Source organism: Lissotriton helveticus, chromosome 3_1 (genome assembly GCF_964261635.1).
Source record: "Lissotriton helveticus chromosome 3_1, aLisHel1.1, whole genome shotgun sequence".
NCBI lineage: Eukaryota > Metazoa > Chordata > Amphibia > Caudata > Salamandridae > Lissotriton > Lissotriton helveticus.
The window spans coordinates 642,614,269-642,641,430 of NC_136061.1; positions in this window are offsets into that span (position 1 = coordinate 642,614,269).

Here is a 27,162-nt window from a genome sequence, read left to right on the forward strand (position 1 = left end):
AACATGTAGTTTTTATTTAAGGACACATTTTTTCTCATTCCTTTTTCTATTACACCGTCAATTAAATACAGGGAATACTTTGCAATTTTACCCTCTAGTGGGTCTGTATTTGACAATCGTTCAAGTTTTATATATCGAGTCATAATTTCTGACCACATTATAATCATCACTCTAGTAATTTTTGTAATTTTTGTATGCCCCGATTTTTTTCATTTTTTAGATTTCAAAGCCTTCATAAATGCCCTCCGGTGGGCTTTTTAACATGAGCTTAATAAATCAATTCATCATAAACAGTGTCCCAGTCCCGTATTTCATATTTCAACAGTTTGATAATTAGATATGCCATCTCCTAGTTCCTTAACCTGCAATGTAATTGATTAAGAAAAACAAAATGTGTAAATAATAATAGTGCAACATTTTCTTATGTTCGTTCTAGTTTAAAACCATACATAGAGAGGTCATGTTCCGTGCTCCTTATTGTTCACTTACTCAGTCAGTTTTCATCTCAGGTTATCTAAAGGTGGCAATGTAATTCTTCGTCCTGGTAGTCCATATGGGCTCAGAGTTCGGAAATTCATAATGTGCTTCGACTCTTTTTGTCTCATTATTTTTTCCCGATCACCTCCTCTTTCATGTGATCCGACACTTTCAATTCCATAAAATTTGAGTTCCTTCCAGTTTCCGTTGTGTTCCATTTCCATATGTTTGGCCACTGTGTTGCTTCTGTCAGTATTAATTGTGGCTCGGACATGCTCCAATATTCATATCTTTAGCTCCTTCTTGGTGCTGCCAACATATTTTAACGAACACGGGCATTCCAAAACATAAATAACAAATTGACTTTTACAGTTGATCAGTTGTTGAATTTTCCATGTTTTTTTGTTAGCCATATTCAGCTCTTTGATATTTTTGGCAATACAACAGACTTTACAACCTGAGCATTTATAAAATCCCTGTGGTTTGTACCACGCTTCAGGTTTTTTCTGATCTTGAAAGTGACTGTGAATAAGTCGGTCTTTTAAGTTTTTTGCCCTTCAGTAAGATATATTTGGATGGCTTCCTAAGATTTTTGCTATTTTCGGATCCATATGTAGGAAATGCCAATTTTTTCTCAGAATTTTAATTATGGATTGGTTGGCCGTTGAATGTGTTGTAATGAATCGGATCTTTTTATCCTCAATGTTTGTTGTTTGTTTTTCTTTTACTAAATCAGTTCTATTTGCAATTGAGGAACGATTCAGAGCCGTTTGAATGATGGCAGGATTGTATTTTCGTTTTTCAAATCTCATGCTAGCTTGTTTTTTGTTTATTTTCCAATCTTCTTCTCTTGAGCAAATTTTCTTTATTCTTAAGAATTCCCCATAAGGAATATTGTGAATTAAACTGGATTGGTGGAAACTTTGAGCATGTAGAACCACATTTGTCGCGGTGCTCTTGTGATGTAATGTTGTATGTATTAGATTATTTTCAATAAAGATTTCCGTATCCAAAAATGTCACTCTTGAATCACTGATTTGATACGTGAAATTCAGGCCAAAATTGGAGTCATTGAGTATCTTAAAATATTCATTGAATTCTTCATTAGTCCCATCCCAAATTAGTAGCAAGTCATCTATATATCTTAACCATGCTATGGTTTTTGCTACGGCATCATCATTTTCAGACTTCCAGGCCCAGGTTTTCTCCCATAGTCCCATTGTGAGACAGGCATATGATGGACTAAAAGAAAAGCCCATCGCGGTGCCTTTTGATTGGCGGTAGATTTCTTTCCCAAACATAAATATATTTTGCTCCAGACACATTGTAATAATTTCTGGAAGCATATCGTTGTGATCTGCATATTGAATGTTTCTGTCCATTAAAAAGGATTTACATGCCTCCAAACCAATTTTGTTTTGAATGTTCGAATACAACGATATGACGTCCATAGTGACCAACTTGTAAGAGGATTGCCATGGGGTATCTTGTAATCTTCTTAGCAGATCCCCAGTGTCTTTGATATACGATGTAAGTCCTTTTACATAGGGAAGCAAAAAAAGTCTAGATAATTCGCCATCGGTTTTAATAAGGCTCCTTTTGCCGAGATTACTTGCCTCCCTGGTGGTTTCCTGGGGTGTTTATGGATTTTGGGGAGAAAGTATATTGTTGCCATTTTTGGGTGGGATGTTTGCAGATATTTGTATTCATCAATGTCAATTAACTTCCGTTTAAACCAAGTGTCCAATTTGTGATCTAGTTCCTCCTTCAATCTTGGTAAGGGATTGGTTTTCAATTTTTCATAGTATTCCTTATTCACTCAGTTACCTACCCAACCATCTAGGTATCCATTTACTAGTAAATCATCCATTTATTTGTCCATCATATGGAGTATTCACCCATTCAACCTTGTATACATCCACCCATTCTACTGGACACACTCCCCTGGAACTCTTCTGCCCTCCCGTCCATCTATGTATCCTTTCACCACTGGAGAATCACCAGAGCATCCAGCCATCCCCAGGTGATCTCCCATCCATCCATGTATCTCTCTATCCATCTATCTTTCCACACACCAAACCAGGTAGACTCAAGTAATCTATACATGCTCTCCCATCAAAACATCTACTCAGCCTACTATAGAAAAGATAGTCTTCGAATTGTCTTCCCTTGCATACTATTCTTATCAGGCCGCAAACAATTTGCAGTGCACCAATTAAAACCAGCCCTCTTTATGAGGTGCAGACAGAAAGTGAGAACCTACATCATTGGTTTACAAATCCCACTGCATACACGCTATTGGTATCAAATAATTCTAAAAGAGTACTTAAAATACAGCAATCGCTGTTATAAATCCTAAATTGTAAATAAGTACAGCAAAAGCAGCCATTATGACCCCATACTAAATGTCTAGAATAAAAGCAGGACTTTAATATACACAGCACGTTTGCCTGACTTCCAACCAGCAGAGGGTAATTGTAGCACTATAAATGAAATGACATGGTTAAATATATTTAAGTCCCAATTAAATAGCCAATAATGTAATGCCTCGATTTCCAAAAAAACGCCGCGGTGGCGGGTGCACTTTGATGGTGGTGCAGGTCGCTCTACGGCGGACGGGAAATGACCTATGTTTTCCTATACTAATATGGCAGATGTGAGGCCTGCTGTTCGCGGGCGGGAAAAGGCGTTTTTCCACACCGCCAGCACCGCACATCCTACTGGACCTCTTAGTGTTTGATAATTTCCTGAGAAAAGTCTTCGTTCTCTTACCAGGACTTTTTTTCTTATTCTTAACACATTGTTCTTCATGCAAATTTTGTGAATGCCTTCTCTTTAAATACACCTTTCTTTCGTCGTTTCCTCTTTTGAGCTTTTGTAGGCATGATGAATTTTTTCAGTGTTGATAAATAGAATCTATTATAAAAAATACATATAACATTACAAAAATAATTATATGAAATATACTACTATATTACTTATAAGAAGAGAAGGAGGATTACAAGGACAACGTTGGGACTATGAAAATAGAAGCACTTACAACAAAAGAAGAAGGAGTATGACACAAGGAAAATATGAGGAGAAAGGGGAGTATAAGCAGACACTGCAATATAAAGAGATAAAGGGAGTATGAACAGACTGGAAAGTATGAAGAGGTAAGAGGGAGTATGACGAGAAAGGTGGAAGTATAAGGAGAGAAGGAAGAGTATAAGAAGATAGAAAGAGAGTGAGCAGAGAGGGGGGGCAGTATAAAAAGAGAGAAAAGTACAATAAAGTGAAAAGAAGTAATATGAAGAGTGAAAAGTGTATAAAGAGAAAGGCAGGAGTATGACAAGAGAAACAAATATAAAGAGAGAGGTCAGTATGAAAAGACGGAGAGTATGAGGAAAGTGCTGCAGAGTGTATGAAGGGAGTTAAGGAAGAGTAAGAAAAGAGAGCAAGCACTATCAACAGAAAGAAGAAGTATAAACAGAGAGAACAGAAAATGAAAATATAAAAGGAATATAAAGAGAAACAGGAAAATATGAACACTGAGAGAAGAATTATAGGACAAAAGGGAATGAAACAAAAAGGCAGTAGTATGAGGAGACATGGAGAAGTAAGAGAAGAAAGAAGAGAATATGAAAACAGGAGGGAGTATAAGGACAGGGGGGACAATGAAGAGAGGAATGTCACAATAAGAATAGAGGGCAATATCAGTAGAGAGTGGGAAGTATAAGAAAAGAGAGAAAAAGTGTGAGCAGAGAGAGGGGAGTATGAGAAGAAAAAGAAAAGTATGAGAAAAGAATAGGGAATATGTGCAAAGAAGAGCGAGAATAAAAGGAAAAAGAGAATATAAGAAGAGAAGTGTATATATGAAGAAAGAGGAAAGAATATAAAGAGAGAGAGAGAGACAAAAATGTGGAGAAAAGACAAATATAAGAGAAGACTTAGTGTATAAGGAGAGAGGGAGTACTATGAGGAGACAGTAAGAACTATGAGGGCAGGGGTGAATATAAAGACAAGAAAGAATATAAAGAATAGAGGAAGTATGCAAAAAGAGGAGCACGTATGAAGAGAAAAGAAAAGTATAAGAAGAGAGGATAATATAAGAAAAAGGAGGTAGTATCATGAGAGAGGAAGCATTAAGAGAAGAGAGGAGGGAGTATGACAAGAGAGTGTAGAAAATATGGAAAAAGGGGCGAATATAATTCCTTAATGTACACAGACGCACAGTGTGATATTAGACAAAAAACATGAGACCATGCATAATACTATTTACTACTGAAAAATGTTTAAGTGACTATACACATTTAATATATATAATTACTAAATTTCAGTGAACAACCCTGACTCATTTTGCAAATACATATGCAATTTACTACATTATTTCTGCCAACATTTCATCAAAAAAACTGACACAATAAAACAACAAAGACACACAAGGGGCATGTAAATCTACCCAGAGTGTATACAGAGAAAGAAAAATGAAATATAAAGAGAGAGGGAAGAAAATGAGGAGACAGAAGGAATATGAGCAGAGACAGGGAAATATAAACACAAACAAGGGCAGAATGAGGACAGAGGAGAATATAGGAAAAAGAGGGTTCTACCAGGAGAGGAAGAACTAAGAGGAGAGAGGGTAGAAAATATATAAAAAGGGTCAAATATAATTCCTTAATGTACACAGACTTACTACACTTCAGTAAACAACCCTGACTCATTTTGCAAATACATATGCAATTTACATTATTTTCGCCAATATTACATTACAAAAAAAGTGACACAATAAAACAAACTGCCCAGAGTATATACAGAGAGAGAGAAAGGAAAAAGAGGAAAGAACAGAGATTATGAACAGAAAAATGAAGTATAAAAAGAGAGGGAAGAAAATGAGAAGACAGCTGGAATATGAGGAGAGATAGGGAAAAATAAACACAAAGAATGGCAATATGAAGACAGAGAAGAATATAAGAAAAAGAGGGTAGTACCAGGAAAGAGGAAGAAATAAGAGTAGAGAGGGGGAAGTATGACAAGAGACGTTAGAAAATATTGAAAAAGGGGCAAATATACTTCCTTAATGTACACAGACGCACAGTGTGATATTAGACAACAAAATATGAGACCATGCATCCATGCATTATACCAAAACACATTTACGAATGAAAAATGTTTAAGTAAGTGAAGGGAGAAAGCAAACAGTAAGAAGACAGATCAGGGAGCATGAAGAGAAACATGGAATATGAAGAGACAGGGAAGAAAATAAGGAGACAGAAAGAATATGAGGAGACACAGGGAAATATAAACACCAAGAACGGCAGTATGAAGACAGTGGAGAACATAACAAAAAGAGGGTAGTACCTCGAGAAAGGAAGGAGTAAGAGGAGAGAAGGGGGAGTATCACAAGAGAGGGTAGAAAATATGGGAAAAGGGGCAAATATAAATCCTTAATGTACACAGATGCACAGTGTGATATTACAGAAAAAATATGACACCATGTGTTTTATCAAAACACATTTACTACTGTAAAACGATTAAGTAACTATACACATTCCATGTATATAACTACTACATTTCAGTGAAGAACCCTAACTCATTTTGCAAGTACATATGCAATTTACTACATTACTTTGTTTAACATTACATCAAATAAAGTGTTACACTAGAACAACAAAGATGCACAAGAGGCTTGTAAATCTGCCCCGGACTAAATGAAAGGAAAGAAGGAAAAGTAAGAGTACAGATTAGGAAGTATAAAGAGAGGATAAAGTATGAACAGAGAGGCGGGAAAAAGAGAAGATAGAAGGAATATGAAAAGAGACAGAGGAATACAAGAACAAAAAGTCAAAATGGGCTTATAAATCTGTCAAAAGTGTATGCAGCAGTGTATGTATACTGACTGCAAAATTGTAGATTTAGAACACAAACCTAATTCTAAACAACCAACACTATTAACTACTCAACAACTAAAAAAGTGACTGCACACATTCTACATGTTTTAGTACTGCACTTTATTTTACAAAGGTGACTCACAAAACAAATTAACTTAGCAAATGATTTTAGCATAATAGTTATCCAAATGCAGCGAATATATTACTCTTACTAAAAACAAAATGTACCACATATATTCCCTTACAATTTAACATCTCTTCTTATACAGAATCTTTCTAGTTCGGTGTCTGCAACAGAACCAAGAAATGGTACATTTTCCCTCTCAATTTACAGTTCTATACATGTAAATAACAAATCAAAATCCTTCACACATTAATTCAAAACCAAACACAAATTTCTATTGGTTCAACATTTCAAACATTTCCAACTGACATAACGCTCCACCCTACCCCCAACAGATCATGCAAAAGTCAACTGTCAACAAGGGTCAAAAGTTCAGCACTCTATAAAACACTGCTCCTCAACAAATGTACACTATGCATAAGCATTTACCAATAATGAGAAAAGGTCTCATTACAACCAACCAACATATAAACACATAAACTTGATAGATATCTGTAAAATATATATTTTAAAATTGATTTTTTCTTGCTTACATACGGTTATGGAACGACTTAGAGAATTTGCACTGTACGTCGTCCGTACGTGCATGGTACGCGTACGATAAATCTACCGTACAAAAAAAAATAGCCTCTATCACAAATTTTTTATAATCCCCGGAAACCCCATCCCCCGGGGCTCATATATAACGTTGGGCACCGTGGGGGGAGCCCCAAAGCCCCCACTATCCCAGCCAGCTCCGTGCGTCCTTCAGGAGCCGGCATTGCTTTTCGTCAGAGAGAGCAGCTTACATGCTGCTCCCTCTCATGAAAAGCAATCTGCTTTCATACTTGAAAGACAGAACAGTCCTAGGGGATCAGGAAGTCCTACAACATATAGCAAACTTTTCCTCTCAATCTACACACTCAATCTACACACAAATACAAATAAATAACAACTCACATTTATTCCCACATTAAATCAAAATGAAACACACTTTTATATTGCTTGAACTTTTTAACCTTTTTCCAACTGACAAAATTTTCATCCCTTCCCCCATTCCACATTCTGCCAGTTACCATAGAAACACTTCAGGGAACACCTAACTGAGAACACAGGTGAAAAGTTAATCAAACAATGTTGCAAATAAAAACAGCAAGTGTGCTTGAGTTGTCAGTATAGCAGCTTATCTAAAGTAACGTTCTTTTCTATCACTTTTTCTTAACCAATACTTTTCAGGCTTTCAAAAAACAGATAATTGCACCCTAGTTTCTGTGTAAATTGTTTTCAAACATCCAAACATGTGTTTACTTTTTTCCAAAACTACATCTTATCCACCATTTTAGAAAAATCCTTTTTTTCAAACTGCCATTTAATTTACAGAGACCATCTGAGTGCATCCAAACCTCTCTTCAAGATGCTTAAGGTGTGAATTGTGGGACACAGCTATATTTTCTGGATCCAAAAGTACGCAGAACAGAAAGGACATCACAAAGACCTAGGTTTACCAAACGTAGACATTAAATGGATTGGACAGAGAGGGTTAAAGTGGCACCAATTGATGCCATCGGTGAAATCCTTTTTGCATATCCAACACCCTGACCTCCTAATTGTGCACTGTGGTGGCAATGACCTAGGCACTTTGAAAGGGGTAGGTCTGGAAACGCTTATGAAGGACACCTTTCCGAGAACTGATGACACTTTTCCCCAAAACTGCCTTATCTATTCTAATATATGCCAAAGGCAGAAATGGAACTCGTCCAACCACCATTGTCCACAGATTGAGAAAGCTAGAAAACATGTGAATAAATCTGTTTCTGCCTTTCTCAGAGACTATAGAATGGGATCCATCTACCACAACAATCTGCGTTTCAATATGCATGACATCTATAGGAGAGACGGTGTACATTTTACAGATGAAGGGAACAGAGTATTCCTCATAAACGTAAGACTCTGCATTGGTACCTACTTGTGTAGGTACTAAAATCTCCCAATAAACATAAGGGCTATTTTTAGAGCTACCCAACATGTAAACACATACACTTGATAAATCTCTCAAAAATATTTTTATTTTTCTAGCTTACGCTTACGCGACGACTTACAGACTTCGCACCGTACGTCGTACGTACGTGCATAGTACGTCTACGCTAAATCGACCGTAAAAAAAGTATCCTTTATCACTAATTTACATGCTGCTCTCACCCATTTAGAGATTATCCAGGTTCTCAACCTAAACACGTCACAAATCATCTCACATCACTTTGTCTTCTTTTTTACTGTATTGTATGACGTAGAGTGCGTGACCCTATGCCCAGAGCCGTCGAAGGTTCTGGAGACTGGCATGCCTCAGGCTCAGCTCCTGCAGTGTCCTGAAGCCGCGCGGCCCCTCTCCCAACATTTGAAAACCCCGGGGGAGATGGAAAATTAATTAAGACTGAATACGTTAGTACAGGCCACTCTTACGCTACCAGGAAAACACAACAGCAGTATAAGGCCCAGATTTCCATTGTACTAATTTCTTAGTTGCAGGCCTAGTTGTCAAATCGGCACACACAATCCCTCATGGCTGGTACACACTCACACCACACCCATCCAGCAAATTTGTCACTACACACGTGACCCTATGTATAAGTAAGACGGAGCGCACGTGCTGTACGCCATTTTAGAGTTGTTCCCAAAGTATCGAACAAGGGGCCCACTACTACATGCGTGGCCTCTTTGGTCTCTGAGTTAGTGGTGCCCAAAGCACTGAGCGGGTGAAGAACCTGCGATGATGATGATGGGAGCACAAGTATGTCGTTAGCCATAGAGATATCAAGACTCGGCACCATATATGAGACTTCTTTGTTGGAGATCGGGACTACATCATGCATAAGGTGTCTTGTTCACAAAAAGGAGAGCAGTGAGGCTTGGGTACGCATCGGAGAGAGTCACAGTTGTTGCAGACTAAATACAAAAACGTGACTTACCGTTTTAGACGAATGCATTCCTATATAGTGTATTAATTTACATGTATAAATTTTTTTCCCAATAGCAGGAACGTTTTTATAATCGCTGAAATGTCCTGAATATTACCAATACAAACAGTTCGTAAAAATGTGAAAAGGAACGTGTATAAAAGCGCAATTTTATCTAACTCCAAATTAATATAGTAACAATTACCAATCATAACATCTTTCTCTTAATATCTTTTAGATGTAGTGCTTCACGATGCATTATGTAACAAGGACGACGGCAATGGCACAAGGTGAGCAAACCAGCTTTTTTTCCAAAAGAACGACAAGTTATCTGTGAAACGAGAGAATGTGTAGTATGCAGCAGGCGCGCAAAACACACATTGGGCTAACGGGGCTTCAGCTAAGATCAGATACCTCACCACACACAGTCGCACCCAAGTACTTCACAGGTCTTTTAAAGACATTTTGCTTGTTAATGAGTATTTGATGTCCCCCCTTCCCGCTTACTGCCCCTGCAGCTCCACTCTTCTTTTTGCTAGAAGTTAAGCCCCCTCTGAATTATTTTTTTTGCCCCGCCCCAATATTTTTGACTGTGGTTGCGTCTCTGGCTTCAGGCACCCCCCGCCCCCATATCGTGTGTGTCTCTCCCACATTTTTATGTCCTTTTTTCTCTCTTTCACTTTCTTACTCTCTCACATTGTTTCTCTTTCTTTTTTAAAGTTTTGTACGCTGCTATCTCCAGTCTACTATATACAACCTTATCTGAGTTGAAGAGGTGAACTCTCTTGATTACTGTGAAGGCTTCTTCAACACGTAGAGCACCCTCTTTCAATCACGCCAATGGCACTAGGTGAGCAAAGAATTTTGTTTCCGAAACAACAACAAATTATTTGTGAAAAGAGAGACTGAGTACTGTGAAGCAGCTTCACTATGTAGAAATATATAACTACCCCGAGCAGTGACAACAGATAGGTTAAAACAGTCTGCGAAACAGATCTACAACCTTATTGCGCCACTTTTGTGCCACTTTTAACATGGGAAAAGTGGCGCAAGGAGCTTGTAAATCTGTGTCTGACTTTTCAAGAAAAAATCTCAACTCCAGACTCTGCGAGACAGTTGTTTTCTCTCTCCTTCTCTCTCTCACTCTCTGTGACATCATTTCTCTTTCTCTTTTAAAGTTATAGACACTGCTGTCTACTTTGACGTGTAGAAGCAGAGGTGTATTAAAGTTGTGAACTCCGGTGGCCGCAGTGTTTGGCCGCAGTGAATATACAAGGTAAGCACAGCGGCCTAGATATACAATGCCTCCATTGCAATGCATTAGTAATAAGTCGGCGTATTTACGATCCCGTTGTACCACTTTTGTGTCAGTAACGCAGTAGGCACTTCCATATAGACACCACTTGAACGCGGGACTATAACAGAATTGAAATGTACTAGACACACTGCACACGTAAAATCATAGTGTTACTTCACTTGTAATGCTTCACCTTATTTAGTCACATCTACATAACTTTAAACTCTTTTATTCTTTTTTGTTTTGCAGATTGCCTACCCAACGTCATTTGGAGTCCACATCACAATGTGTTTATAATACTGTTTTATTAAAGTTATTTTTTTAGTTGTTTATTACATTATCTTTAAGTTACGTTTACAGTTATTGTTGTTTTAATAAAGTTAATTAAAAAAACGATATACTTGTTTTATTTTTTTGGGGGGGGGACGGTCCACAACAAAAATATTTATAATTTGAAATACTATAGTAAGATGTTTGACAGTAGGGTTGAAAAGTACTAGCTGTACAATAACTTATATTTTCTCTGAACGGACTACAACATACAAAGGAAATCAAAGTAAAAAAATGTGTACCACATTTACAAACCTCTTGTGACATTTTCGCGTGCAAACCTACCCCCCTACAAAATTAACTATGTGGGCCTCAATGACGCCACTCAAAACACAAAAACTACCACCTCCCGGAGATTTCTATATAGTGTGAGGGAGGCTGCGTGGCCCACCGCATAATGCCCTGGAGTCTGCCACACCCAGACCCGGTTCCTGCAGTATCCTGGGGGAAAACAGCTATTACAACGCGGTCATAACCACGCGTGATCGTCACCACGAATTCATTAGCACGCATATGGCTTTACCACGCATGTCTTTACCATGCATGCTTTTACATCTAGTATACATTTACCAAGCATGATAAAGCCATAAGCATGATAATGGCTTTGTGGTGACGGACCCGCGTTATAATGGCTGTGGCTAACGTGCTTCAAATTAGTTTTTAGGTATGCGTGTGACCAAGTCTGATAACATCAGAGGCCAAGGACAAACACCGTGGTGTCTGTGGTAGGAAATCTCCTCGATCACAGAGAAGATAGGCGGAGGGTAAAATGAAAGTAACAGGTACAATAAAAAATAAAGGAGGAAAACTACTAAAATGGCGGTGGCCGGAGTATGTAATCAACGTTTGGTGCCTCGGCAATACGTTTTAAATAAATATAGATAGAATATAATTATTAATATATTACAAAAGTATAGCAGCGGATGACACACACGGCCCGGGAAAAGAAAGCGGCAAATTTAATACCTGAAAAGAGGAGAGGTTTGCTAGGCAAACTTGAAGAAAAAGAAAGAAACGTGGGCTTGGAAACGAGGCTACGCATGCGTAGAGAGAACAACTAGTGCATAAAAAATCCAGAAAGTTTTACATACTATCATAGAAATATAGCTCTAGTTTTTCCTTTTCCACCGTGTATGCGTACGATACACGTACCCAGCGATTTCTTATTTTAAAAAATATATATGTTTTGGGCCTAAAGATCCATGTGGGTCCCCCTGAGCAGGCCTGGAGGGTCAGGATGTTTATACCCTGCCCCCTTTCCTTATTTTTCAACTTTATTTTACTGTTTTCTTGTGACTCGGTTCTACCAAGGCACAAGATGGCTGCCAACACTTCCTGGTTTGGAGTGTTGACAGACAGTTGACATCCAATCAGCATGCAGCTCGTGCTCGTAACTGAACGGATCTCCTTACGCGAGCAGTACTTCGTCTAAAGATATCATCATGATTTTACTTTTCATTTTCTCAGGAACTACTGAACAGATTTACACCATTTAAGAAAGAGCACAATCTGCGAACCGAACTCTACCTCTCTGCCAAATGTGGTGTAATTCCACTCAGCCGTTCGGGCTGTAGCCCTGGGGAAAATACGTTTTGGGACCCCCCTTATTTCTCGGCCCCCACTTGACGAATCACCCTTAAACTTTCAGGGAAGGAGCGGAGCCGAGCAGGCCATTTTCTTCTATTCACGAAGATTCGTCCACCGGCGCCAAAGTTATTCCATATAGAATGTTGTGAATTTCCAATGGAAAGTAGGTCCTAACTATAACTACCTACTGGCGACCGCCAGTAGGTAATATATATATCAAGCTCGGTGGGGAGTGTCCCTCGGTGGGGAGTGTGCTCAAGCAGCGAAGGACTCCCCCACAGCTGAATCACAGGTACGAATAGTAAAGCTTTGGGGGAGCTCTTCTCTGCTCGAGTGAGGTTCGCTCAAGGGACACTCCCCACCGAGCTTGAGATATATATATATATATATATATATATATTCACTGAAAAAAACATAGGTTTCAGGCCTTATATAGTTAGGAATTAGCATTTAAAAAACCTTTAAAATTCACTCAAAAACTATAAGTTTTAGGCGTGTTATAGTTAGCTGGACATTTCACTTATTCAAAACCATTGAAATTGCTCCTATATAGTTAGTTGTACTAACTATATTTCGCGCACCCGCAATCCACTGCTGATGATGTCACATATTACATCATTCATGACATGGTCAGTGACATCACTGATGACATCTCAAATGACATCACTGATGAAATCACTGATGACATCATCCAGTGAATGTGGTTTGCTTCGTTTTGGGTAGGATCCAGACTTGGATCTCTGATCATGATGTTTTAAGCCCTCTCCAGGCGGGTTTTCGGCAATATATGGGGACTTTAGAGCAAGTTTTTAGATTCATGCTACTATATTGGAAGGTGGTCTACCTTGGGGAGGTTTGTTGTTTGCGGCATTTGTGGACCTTAGGTCTGCGTTCGACCTAGTGCCCAGGACCAAGCTCTGGGAAGTCCTGCTGGATTTGGGCATGCCCAAAGAGCTGGTGGTGCTGTTGATTAATCTGCACTCAAACACCTATGCCAAAGTAAGATGGGGTGGTCCAGGGGAGGTTACTGACAGTTTTAAAGTTGCCAAGGGGGTTAGACAAGGGTGTGTGTTGGCTCCCACCCTTTTTTCTTTGTTTATTAATGGGGTGACCAAGTATTTTTCTAATTTTCCAACGGATGCGCCCTCCCTTGCTGGTAGGAAAATTCCTCTCCTTATGTTCGCGGATGACAATCTTATCATCTCTAAAAGGAGGCAGGGCCTTCAGTCCGCACTGGCCCGTTTTGAGTGTTTTTGTAGCGAGCATGAGTTAGAAGTGAATGTCAACAAGACCAAATTGATGGTCCTGCGAGGTCCTAAGGCTGTGAAGGCTAAGGTGTCGATGAGTGGAGCCATTTTGGAACAAACTGAGGTTTTTACATACCTGGGTGTCACATTAAGTGAGAATTTGAGCTGGAAACCCCAATTGGATCTTATGACCCTGAAACATGCCCAACTTGGGGGAGCCCTACTGAAGGAGCTCGCAAAATCTCTCACTAAACCCCTGGCACCGTTGGTAAAAATTTATGGCTCGAAGATAATCCCTATATATACCACAAAAGAGAGCAGGACAGGTCATGATAGTGGTGTGTAGCCATACCGGAAACCGCAAACAATTAGGTAAGCGTGTGAACAGCTGTAGTTGTATGTCAAAAAATAATAATGAAATCGGTAGACCAATGGCTAGAAAGAAGTCCCATCAGACCACCCTCGTGGCGGCATATCATCATATGGGGAGTGATGGTCACTCTTACCGCGACAATGTTGTGTCGGGAATCAAAGCCAAAACTTTAGCCAATGAAAAATGAAAATAATAATAATAATCATTAACATGGAGTGCAGTGCTTGAGTGATTGTGCTGGTTAAAATTGACTACCAAGACTCAGGAAACTTTGTAACTGCAGTCTGGATGTCAAGATTAAAAAAGAGAACAATGAGTAGTTTAAAACTGGAACTACTCAACAATACTGTGTAGTGTCTAGGCCTGCAACTAATACTGTGTAGTTGACCACACTACACAGTATTGTTGAGTAGTTCCAGTTTTAAACTACTCATTGTTCTCTTTTTTAATCTTGACATCCAGACTGCAGTTACAAAGTTTCCTGAGTCTTGGTAGTCAATTTTAACCAGCACAATCACTCAAGCACTGCACTCCATGTTAATGATTATTATTATTATTTTCATTTTTCATTGGCTAAAGTTTTGGCTTTGATTCCCGACACAACATTGTCGCGGTAAGAGTGACCATCACTCCCCATATGATGATATGCCGCCACGAGGGTGGTCTGATGGGACTTCTTTCTAGCCATTGGTCTACCGATTTCATTATTATTTTTTGACATACAACTACAGCTGTTCACACGCTTACCTAATTGTTTGCGGTTTCCGGTATGGCTACACACCACTATCATGACCTGTCCTGCTCTCTTTTGTGGTATATATTGTGAGTAGGGGTTTGAACAGGCAGGTCGTTAAAAATATTCCCCTTTGACCCTCCCCCACCTATTTGTTTTGAGTCGAAGATAATCCCTGCAACTATCTACGGTGCAGAACTGTGGGGGTATAGCGATTTATCCACTCTGAGGGTGGCACAGAATAGGTTCCTCAGAATGGCAACTGGTCTTCCACAATCAACACCCTCCCTACCCCTGCAGCTTGATTTAGGTGTTAAATCCATCGAGGACGTGGTACGGTATAGACCACTGGCGTTCTGGCGCCGTCTGTGGACTACACCTGAATTAATCCTGTTTGCCGAGGCTATCACTGAGGTGAGGGGGCTTGAAGGGTCCCATAGGGTTCCCTGGTTCTCTCATCTCAGGATGCTTTTGAAAAACTTGAGCCTGGAGGCATTATGGGTCGATCCAGCACGTGCGACCTTTCCATCTAAAAAGGCACTCAAAGATATTTATTGCCACTGGATCGCTGAGAGGAGATCCGCTATGGTTGTTGGTCCTACCATGTCACTCGAATTCTTGGTTGTAAAGGATGTCCCTAAATACGAAGCCTACTGGGACTTAATTACCAAGCCAAATGATCGCAAACTGTATCACCAATTACGTGTAGGCTCGTTACCTGTGAGGGGGCTTACGCACTCCTGGTCAATTGGTGGTAGCGATAAGTGTCCTTTCTGTGTAACAGCAGTAGAGAATATTGAACATCTCTTCTTTTGCTGTCCTAAGTACTCGTTACCCAGAAAAGTTTGGCTTTTACCGGACTGCCGCCTATTAGGTACTAGATCTGCAGTTGCAGCGACTAGGATTCTTAAAACAGATACTTCCCCCCCTATCGCCATTGGTGTAGCAAAATTCGTGAGCTGGGCTTGGTCAATTCGAATTCGCAACCTTGGCAAATGAAGCTCCCACTGTATATGTTTTTACAACTCTTAGCTCCAATGTAGCATTGTTTTTATGTAGTAAGGGGTCTTTTTGCACATCATTGTCTAAAAATTTAATACTTTTCTTAACATGGTTTTAAAATGTAATGTATTTATTATCTTATATGTAAAAGTATATGAATTGTTGTTTTTTTAATATGTATTTATCTTTTATGATGCAAATCGAATAAAGACCTCTCGAATCGAATCGGTTTGCTTCGTTATTTAAATATGCATTATATATATAGCAATTTGCATTGAAGAATGAGTGGATATATAAAAATAAATATTTGGATGGAGGACTTAGTAGCAGTGTAATTGACTGTTTACTTGACCAATTTATAGTGTCTCTCTAAATATAGTGGATAGTGACTAAACTGTTTGAATATCTGTATCACTTTATCAGTTATTGTGTAAACTGGTTCTCCAGTTGGTTACTAGCTATGTGAAAGTCTACATTAGTTATTGATTAGTTAACTGAGTATTTGTATGGGAGAGTGAATGAGTGTGTGGTTCGGTGGGGGGTGTGTGACTGCCAAAAGATGTGTGAATAGTTGATTCACTAGATATATGAAGTTAAAACTACGTGTTCTAACAGTTGTTTGGGTGAGTGAATATCTTTATGGGTGTGGTGATGAGCAAATATATTTCTCAATGGTACATGTCCAACAAACTAGAAAAATAAAAGGCAGTGTATGTGTCAGTTGTTGTATATAAATAAGTATACATAAGACTCAATGATTGTGTGAGTGACTGTATGGATAACTTTATACTGTAATAATGATTTTATAATTCACTAAGTATGACTTACTATCTAAATGAATAGATGAAGTTGTGTTTGTATAAGTGTGTAGCTAAGTAAATATGTAAGTATGATCCATTGTTTGCATAAGTGAATAGGACTTCATATGTGAATAGGATGTATGCTGGTGTGTAATGTCGATTTAGGTGTATAAGTAGTTTTTGATAGTGTTCTATTGTTCACTGACAGCATGTATGAGTGAATCTACAGGTAAGTGATTAGATGTGTGTATACATCTATGAATCACTGAGTGGGTTTTTAGATACTTGTATTGCTGTAACAATGGATTCAAATGTGATACTCTGTATTTTACAAAGAGTGATGAAAGATTTTACTAGTGTATGAAAAGGTGTATGTGATTGTCACGTGGATGATGTCATCAGTGATGTCATCATTTATGTCATTTGAGATGTCATCAGTGATGTCACTAACCATGTCATGAATGATGTAATATGTGACATCATCAGCAGTGGATTGCGGGTGCGCGAAATATAGTTAGTACAACTAACTATATAGGAGCAATTTCAATGTTTTTGTATGAGTGAAATGTCCAGCTAACTATAACACCCCTAAAACTTATAGTTTTTTGAGTGAATTTTAAAGGTTTTTTAAATGCTAATTCCTAACTATATAAGGCATGAAACCTATGGTTTTTTCAGTGAATTTCAAAAGTTTTTTAAATGCTAATTCCTAACTATATAAGGCCTGAAACCTATGGTTTTTTCAGTGAATTTCAAAGGTTTTTTAAATGCTAATTTCTAACTATATAAGGCCTGAAACCTATGTTTTTTTCAGTGAATTTCAAAGGTTTTTTTAATGCTAATTCCTAACTATATAAGACCTGAAAGCCCACCAGGAATCTCCAGTATGCGCCAGGGGACTGCATTGCTGAGAGGTGTAATGAAGCCACGCCCCTTTTTACACCTCTCTGCAACGCAGCCCCCGTGCATGTTTGAAGAGGGGGAACTAATTCCCCTTGCATACTGGGGGCCCCTGGGGGCCAACTAGCCCACCTGGAACCTCCAGTATGCGCCAGGGGGCTGCATTGCAAAGGTGTAATGAGGCTATGCCCCTTGTTACACCTCTCTGCAACGCAGCCCCATGGCGCGTTTGCAAAGGGGGAACTAATTCCCCTTGCATACTGGGGGTCCCTGGGGGCCAACTAGCCCATCAGGAGCTTCCAGTATGCGCCAAGGGGCTGCATTGCAGAGAGGTGTAATGAGGCCATGCCCTTTTTTACACCTCTCTGCAACGCAGCCCCCGTGCATGTTTGAAGAGGGGAAACTAATTCCCCTTGCATACTGGGGGTCCCTGGGGGCCAACTAGCCCACCTGGAACCTCCAGTATGCGCCAGGGGGCTGCATTGCACAGAGGTGTAATGAGGCTATGCCCCTTTTTACACCTCTCTGCAACGCAGGCCACTGGCGCGTTTGCAGAGGGGGGACTAATTCCCCTTGCATACTGGGGATCCCTGGGTCATATCTGCCCAAACGCCGATATTCTGAACGATTAAAAATGACTTTTCTTGAGACACATTTGGATTTGGATTATCATGTCCTATTCTTTGGAATTTTTGAAAGACTGACTTTGAGGATGCTATAAATTACTCAAGTCTGCCCGAATTGTGTGGGTAAAATTGATACCTAGCCACTTTGAATAAGAATGTACTTACGTCTCATCTAACATTTGGAAGAAATATCTAGTTATATGACAACAGGATACCGACATAACTTGAAGGAAATAAGAACGCCCTGAAGAAGTTCTGTTGTACAGAACGAAATGCGTCGGCTGGCTGTGGTACATAAACTTAAGGAAAATAAAAGCATTTGAATATACACCAAGATTCAGCGCTTCAATAAGGACTCTAAGTGATATGATTTGATTGGACTTATTGTGCAAGTGGTGCTGTGCCAAACTTTGGAATATTCTCCACTACTCTCTACTACTTACTCTCTACTACTCCACTACTCTCTAATACTCACTCTCTACTACTCATTCTCTACTACTCTACTACTCTCTACTACTCTCTCTCTACTACTCACTCCCTACTACTCACTATCTACTACTCTCTACTACTCACTCTCGACTACTCTCTACTCTCTACTACTCACTCTCTACTACTCTCTCTCTACTACTCACTCTTTACTACTCACTCTCTACTACTCTCTACTACTCACTCTCTACTTCTCACTCTCTACTACTCACTCTCTACTACTCTCTCTCTACTACTCTCTACTACTCACTCTCTACTACTCACTCTACTACTCACTCTATACTACTCTCTACTACTCACTCTCTACTACTCTCTCTCTACTACTCTCTACTACTCACTCTACTACTCACTCTCTAATACTCTACTATTCTCTCTCTCTGCTACTCACTCTATACTACTCTCTACTACTCACTCTCTACTACTCACTCTCTAATACTCTCTACTACTCACTCTTTACTACTCTCTACTACTCACTCTCTACTGCTCTCTACTACTCAATCTACTACTTACTCTCTACTACCCTCTACTACTCACTCTCTACTACTCACTCTCTACTACTCTCTACTACTCACTCTACTATTCACTCTACTACTCTCTACTACTCACTCTCTGCTACTCTCTCTACTGGTCTCTACTACTCTCTACTACTCACTCTCTACTCTCTATTACTCACTCTCTACTCTCTACCTCTCTATCTCTCTCTACTTCTCTCTCTACTAGTCTCTACCTCTCTACCTCTCTACCTCTACATCTCTACCTCTACACCTCTACCTCTCTACCTCTCTCTACACGCACACATATACACATATATATGCATATGCATTTATATATATGTATGTGCATATATATATATATATATACATACATATATAAACATATACAATCTGCATATCTATATAAATACAAATATAAATGCATGCATACATATACATATATGCATACATATGCATGTTATTTACATGAAAGTTTTAAAAACACTAATAAAAGCAAAGCTAAAAAGCCACCTCATTACAAACAGAATGGCTTTAACTTAAACGAGGGCGAGATCTATTGCATCTTCAATGCTTGTTTACCTTGGTTCCTTCAAGAAGGCATTCAGATGTGTCGCACATTTGCCATAAATTCTGAATGTTAGCACTCTAGTTGCTCATTAGATCACTGTAGTAAAGCTACTGCTCACCAGGGAAGTCTGCTGCTGGTATTCAAAGTGCATGTTTCAGTCTGCATATCAGAATTTTTTTAATGAAATAGAAGAGGATTTGAGAAGTCACTCAAAATGTGCCCTAATTGTTCTTTCTGAAGCACTAATCATACTTTCTACGGAAAAATGAACCCTCTCATTTTGTTCCTTTTTAAATTAAATGTTTACAGACTTACCACTTCATTCCAATCAAGATGGCTTCTGGTGTGCCATACGTTTGTCATAAGTAAGACTGTTAGCGCTCTAATTGTTCTTTAGAACACTCTGGGACATTCTGTCATTGGGCTATACTTGGGCTACATCTGGGTGATATTTGGGCTACATTTGGGCTCTTTTGTCTCTGGTGGCCATCTTGGGAGACTGCATGTCAGAATTTTTTAATGAAATAGAAGAGGATTTGAGAAGTCACTCAAAATGTGCCCTAATTTTTGTTTCTGCAGCACTAATCATACTTTCTATGGCAAAATATACCCCCTCATTTTGTTCCTTTTTAAATGAAATGTTTTAAGAGTTACCACTTTATTCCAATCAAGATGGCTTCAGGTGTGCCATACCTTTGTAATAAGTAGGACTGTTAGCGCTCTAGTTGTTCTTTAGAACACTCTAGGAGGCTGCAGTAGAACACAAAGGAATCAACTGACAGTCTCTGTCCTTGTTAGATGAACATGTTTTACTGAGAATGTCAGACTTTTTCTCACATGACTGAGAAAGATAATGTGAATTTACAGAAAATATGCTTTCAGTTTAGCTTATAGATCCCCTTCCAAACCACTGTGGGAAAAGCATGAGATAATAGTTTTCTTTCAAACATGATTCATGATATCCCAGCAGAAGGCTTTTTCACATGGTAAAATCACCTTAGAACACACCACAATTCCTAAAATGAGTATGGTACCATCAACAAATGATCTATAATGTAACTAAAGTCCTAAAACCCTCTATTAACTACAATGCTTTTTAATGAGGTGCTATCCTGTATATTGGTCCCAAGATGGCTGCCAACACTTCTTGGATGAAGTGGTGACAGCCAATCAGATCTCAAGCGTACCCCGCGATTTTGAGTTCTACACGAATGTTTTTCTGCTTTCCTGTGCCTCAGTCTACCGAGGTACAAGATGGCTGCCAACAATTTTTGTTTTGTAGTTTTGACAGACATTGGCAGCCAATCAGATTGCAGCTCATACTCGGGAAGGTACAGAGTACAGTAAGCTTACAGTAAGCTTATATAGATATATAAGTTAATTTTCATAAAAACCACTGGAGCAATTTTCACTAAATATAGAAAAGGCACTTCGGTGTACCAGTCCCTACAATTTTTGAAAGTTTGGTGTAATTCCATTCAGCGGTTCGGTCTGTAGCCGTGTCTGAACGTCCTATGGAAATTAACATGGGGAAAACACGTTTTGGGACCCCCCTTTTTTCTCAGCCCCTGCTTGACGAATCCCCCCCAAAACTTCCAGGGAAGGAGCAGAACTGAGCTGGCCAACAGTTTGGAAAATTTCACTCAATTTCCTCAATCGACGCCAAAGTTATTCCCAATAGAATGTTGTGGATTTCCTATGGAAACTAGGTCCTAACTATATACACCTACTGGCTATCGCCAGTAGTTAATGTATATATATATATATATATATATATATATATATATATATATATATATATATATTCACACAAACACAGGTGGGCCGTTTGAATAAGAGACTCTAGGGCACCTGGGCGCCATTTCCTGTCCGTGAGCAAGGCAAGACGCCGAAACGTTGGACATCAGGAACAGGCATTTGTGTGATTCCGAAATAAAGCCTGTGCAGCCGTACTGGGTCCCACCTGTGTTTGTGTGAAGATATTCATGGGCTGCCCCGTGCCCATTTTGTGGGACCACCCTGAAGGGCCATGAGCTCCGACACTGGGGAAGGCATCTGATGCCTCGTTTGGAAAAAAAAAAAAATATATATATATATATATATATATATATATATATATATATATGTATATTACGCTCCATGGGGTTGTCCAAGTAGCGGGTAGCACCCGTGCCTGTGTGCGCCTTCCCCAAAGCGTTAGTTGGTATGGGCAGTTGCGTGTTTTTAATAGGCCCGATGCGTTTCGGAAATGTATTTTCCTCATCAGGGGCCAGCAGTAAAGTGCACGACGTCTACCATCTCCCTATATGAAAACACACATTGTGCTTGTGGGAGATGTAGTCCATATATCCTGGATGGATGCACTTTCAAATTACTGCTTGTTCCAAAGGCTCTACCATGAGCCCCAAACATCACTCCTGTCCTCATCCATCGCGCAGCTCCACATACGAGACTCCTTGGATAGCGAGTCTCGTGGCCCACGTTTCTTCGGGGTGGGGCAACCCAGCGGCAGGACCGCCGCTAATGTATTACGCTCCATGGGGTTGTCCAAGTAGCGGGTAGCACCCGAGCCTGCGTGTGCCTTCCCCAAAGCTTTAGTTGGTATGGGCAGTTGCGTGTTTGAAATAGGCCCGATGCGTTTCGGAAATTTATTTTCCTCATCAGGGGCCAGCAGTAAAGTGCACGACGTCTACCATCTCCCTATATGAAAACACACATTGTGCTTGTGGGAGATGTAGTCCATATATCCTGGATGGATGCACTTTCAAATTACTGCTCGTTCCAAAGGCTCTACCATGAGCCCCAAACATCACTCCTGTCCTCATCCATCACGCAGCTCCACATACGAGGCTCCTTGGATAGCGAGTCTCGTGGCCCCCGTTTCTTCGGGGTGGTGCAACCCAGCGGCAGGACCACCGCTAATGTATTACGCTCCATGGGATTGTCCAAGTAGCGGGTAGCACCCGAGCCTGCGTGCGCCTTCCCCAAAGCGTTAGTTGGTATGGGCAGTTGCGTGTTTGAAATAGGCCCGATGCATTTCGGAAGTTTATTTTCCTCATCAGGGGCCAGCAGTTAAGTGCACGATGTCTACCATCTTCCTATATGAAAACACACATTGTGCTTGTGGGAGATGTAGTCCATATATCCTGGATGGATGCACTTTCAAATTACTGCTTGTTCCAAAGGCTCTACCATGAGCCCCAAACATCACTCCTGTCATCATCCATCGCGCAGCTCCACATACGAGACTCATTGGATAGCGAGTCTCGTGGCCCCCGTTTCTTCGGGGTTGTGCAACCCAGCGGCAGGACCGCCGCTAATGTATTACGCTCCATGGGGTTGTCCAAGTAGCGGGTAGCACCCGAGCCTGCGTGCGCTTTCCCCAAAGCGTTAATTGGTATGGGCAGTTGCGTGTTTGTAATAGGCCCGACGCTTTTCGGAAATTTATTTTCCTCATCAGGGGCCAGCAGTAAAGTGGATAACGTCTTCCTGAAGATAAGCATATGGAGCTTCGAAACGAGTCGGGCAGATCCATTACGGAGCGGCATCTACAAGCGGATCCCCGTCCTCACCTACACATAAATCAAGCTGCTGCTCGTGTGCTACTCAAAGGTGGACAACCTTGGAGCGACAATTTATACGCGGCCGACCAGCCACGGAGTATGCACCACCCCGTCATCCTTGGGGGTCACGGAAGTGAAACAGCAGCCGTACATGGGATGGAGGTCGGGCCAACTTGCGGGGTCCATACAGGACTTGATTATGTCCTTTCCGCACCACGCTTCCCATAATACACAGTCTCATTTGAACCTCCCATTGGTGGGTGTGTCATATGGAAAATGGAGAAGTGGGTTAACGGTTGTGCACACCGCTTCCGTTAAAGCCCCTGAAGAGAAGCATATGGAGCTTCGAAACGCATCGGGCAGAACCATTACGGAGCGGCATCTACAAGCGGATCCCCGTCCTCACCTACACATAAATCAAGCTGCTGCTCGTGTGCTACTCAAAGGTGGACAACCTTGGAGCAACGATATGTATGTATATATATGTATATATATATATATATATTTATATATATATTTGTGAATATATATATATATATATATGTATATTACCTACTGGCGGTCGCCAGTAGGTATATATAGTTAGGATTTTTTCTCTATGGGATTTTTGAAAATTCTATGTCTAATAACTTTGGCGTTTGTGGACGGAATTGGCTGAAATTTTCTGGAAAATGGAACATTTTGTTTCTGAGCAGCCCCTGAAAATTTGGGGGGGGGTTCGTCAAGGGGGGGCCGAGAAAAAAGGGGGGTCCCAAAACGCGTTTTTCCCATGTTAATTTCCATAGGGCGGTTGGCCTCACTTTTAGCCCGAACGGCTGAATGGATTTGCACGAAACTTGGCAAAATTGTAGGGACTGGTAGCCCGATGTGCCTTTGCTAGGTCTCAATATATGTGCTCCAGTGGATTTTGAGAAATTAACGTTCAAAAAAAGATATATATCTGTAACAGCGCTCCGGGCAGCGCTCCGCTTCGCGTACTTTTCGCGTTACGGAGCTTTGCGAAGCGAAGCTGATTGGTTCTCCGGCGTCTGAAAACATTCCAAACAGTCCGTAGCGGCCGCCATCTTGTCTCTCGGTAGGATCGAGAGACAAGAGGAGGCCAAAGCGAAGGGGCAAATGACCATAAGGGGGCATAGTAGATCCTCCCTGACCCCCTAGGTTTGATGTGGAGGTTTTAAAAGGGCCCCGCGGGGCAAAAAAAAAAATTTTAAAAAAATCGAACGGCTGAATGGATTTGCATGAAACTTGGCAAAATTGTAGGGACCGGTAGCCTGATGTGCCTTTGCTGGGTCTCAATATATGTGCTGCGGTGGATTTTGAGAAATTAACGTTCAAAAAAAGATATATATCTGTGACAGCGTCCCGGGTAGCGCTCCGTTTCGCGTACTTTTCGCGTTACGGAGCTTTGCGAAGCGAAGCTGATTGGCTCTCCGGTGTCTGTAAACATTCCAAACAGTACGGAGCGGCCGCCATCTTGTCTCTCGGTAGGATCGAGAGACAAGAGGAGGCCAAAACGAATGGGCAAATGACCATAAGGGGGCTTAGTAGATCCTCCCTGACCCCCTAGGTTTGATGTGGAGGCTTTAAAAGGGCTCCGCGGGGCACAAAAAAAATAAAAAAAACGTTTTTTTTTTGGTGGGGTGCGCCCGGTTCGCGTAACGGGAAGTGGACTGGGGAGCGTACTACAAGGAAACAAGAATGATTGACTTTTAACTTATTGTATGTTTATAGACTTTTTTTTTCTTTTTTTTCTGCTGAGTGACGTCTCGGCCTATGTCCACGGGTGCAGTCCCTACCATCTTGGCGTTTAAGCCCAGGGGGACCGGTAGTGTGGGAGAGATAACGTCTGTTAACGTTCGATTCGAAGGAAATCAGGAAGTGTTGATAAACATTGTCTGCGCCATCTTGCCTTTGTTCAAATGCCACACTTTTGTCGTGCACGGCAGCCATTTTAGATGCCTTGACCATACCCACTCTCTGCACGCTGTCGATCCTTAGCATGGCTCCCCACCCTCGCAAGCATCTCCCCCAGGCACTGGTCACCCCCGCTCTCTGTCTTATGCATGGGCAATAAACCTCCCCCCATCTGCGCTGCTCTTCCCTGAGAATCACACCATGTGCCCGCCCGACACCTCCCTTTCACCCTATTCACTACCGCACCCTCTGACACTCCTCTTCCTCTGTGTCCGATTGTCCAGGCCGGTCCCAGGCTATCAGGTAGCCCTGCAGATGTAGTTTATGGCCCCAGCTGTAAAGAATCACCCCTCTTCAAAGGAGTTACAGTAGATCAAGGCCCCCACCCGATGAGATCCGTCACACCACACGCGTTCCTACTATCTGAAAACCATCCTGTATTGTGATTGGGGAGGGGACCGAGCCTGAAGCGGAAGATTCCAGGGATGCCTCTTTGTACATCAAAGTTTTTACAATTATGTGTCACATTAAAAATATATAGCACTCCAACAAAGTAGTAGGATTATAAAACTTTAATAACTTATAAATATATACAACGCAACAAAAACAGTAAAAACATTTAAACATTTTTAGGAAAAAAGAAGCAACAATGGTCAGTAGCTGTGTTTTGTGCGAATAGTTCCAAGGCAGCACAACGTGCTGAGTTCTGGATGGCACCCAGGTGATGTTGCCTGGGTGCCGCACTGGTTTTGGGTATCCTACAATGCTGCTCCGAATAACAGCGTGGGGCATCCCGGGGGGTGGCTCGTCAGTAGCGGTCTGTTGTGCGAATAGTCCCAAGGCAGCAGAACGCGCTGAGATGTGGATGGCACCCAGGTGATGTCAAGTAAGTTGCCGCACTGGTTTTGGTATCCTACAATGCTGCTCCGAATAACGGCGTGGGGCACCCCGGGGGGGGGGGGTGAGGCGGCGTGAACGGGCCTCCCCAGGTGGAGGCTCGTCTGCTGTAGTGGGGCGCCCCTTTACCGTTTCAGTTGCCATTCCGCCCGCTTTTGGTACACTGTGCCAAAATCCGCCATTCAGCTGAGTTGCGCCCACTCTTGCGGTGCAGCGATAGGCGGCTGCCACAGGACTCTCAAAATTGCGGCAGGCTCTTTCCTTTTTGGGCCTGGTCCACTGAAATGGCCCTGGGACACCTTGGAAATCGGACGCTTGTCTGCTAGGTCTTGGACCCCATTCTCGAAAGCGTCCCCTCAGCCTTGAGGATTCTACAAAAGTCTTGGGGGCCCCCGACTCCTGCAGGCTTCCGGTGGGGAGCGGCTGCCATGATTGCTCGCGGAATGACCACGACGGAGCCACGAGATGGTGGTGCTTTCATGCTGACGCCAGCTTCAGTCTGAAACATCCAGAAACAAGGTGGGGCTTTCATCGTTTGGGAAAAAAAAAAAGTTTTCATCCAATGAAAAGTGTTATTTTTAGGTCATATGATCAAGCCTTCCATCATTAGGAAACCAAAAGTAAAATGAACCAATGAAAAGTTTTATAAACAAGTCACATGACCTGTTATGCGGCATAGGGTATAAAAAGCGTAGAAAATCCATTGGCACGTGAGGCGGCGTCAGTAGCGGACCGATGTGCGAATAGGCCAAAGGCAGCACAACGCGCCAAGATCCGGATGGCACCGAGGTGGTGTCCACCAAGTTGCCGCACTGGTGTGGCCATCCTACAATGCTACGCCGAAAGTCGGCGTGGGGTGCCCCGTTGGCCTGTGAGGCGGCGTCAGTAGCGGACCGATGTGCGAATAGGCCGAAGGCAGCAGAACGCGCCAAGATCCGGAT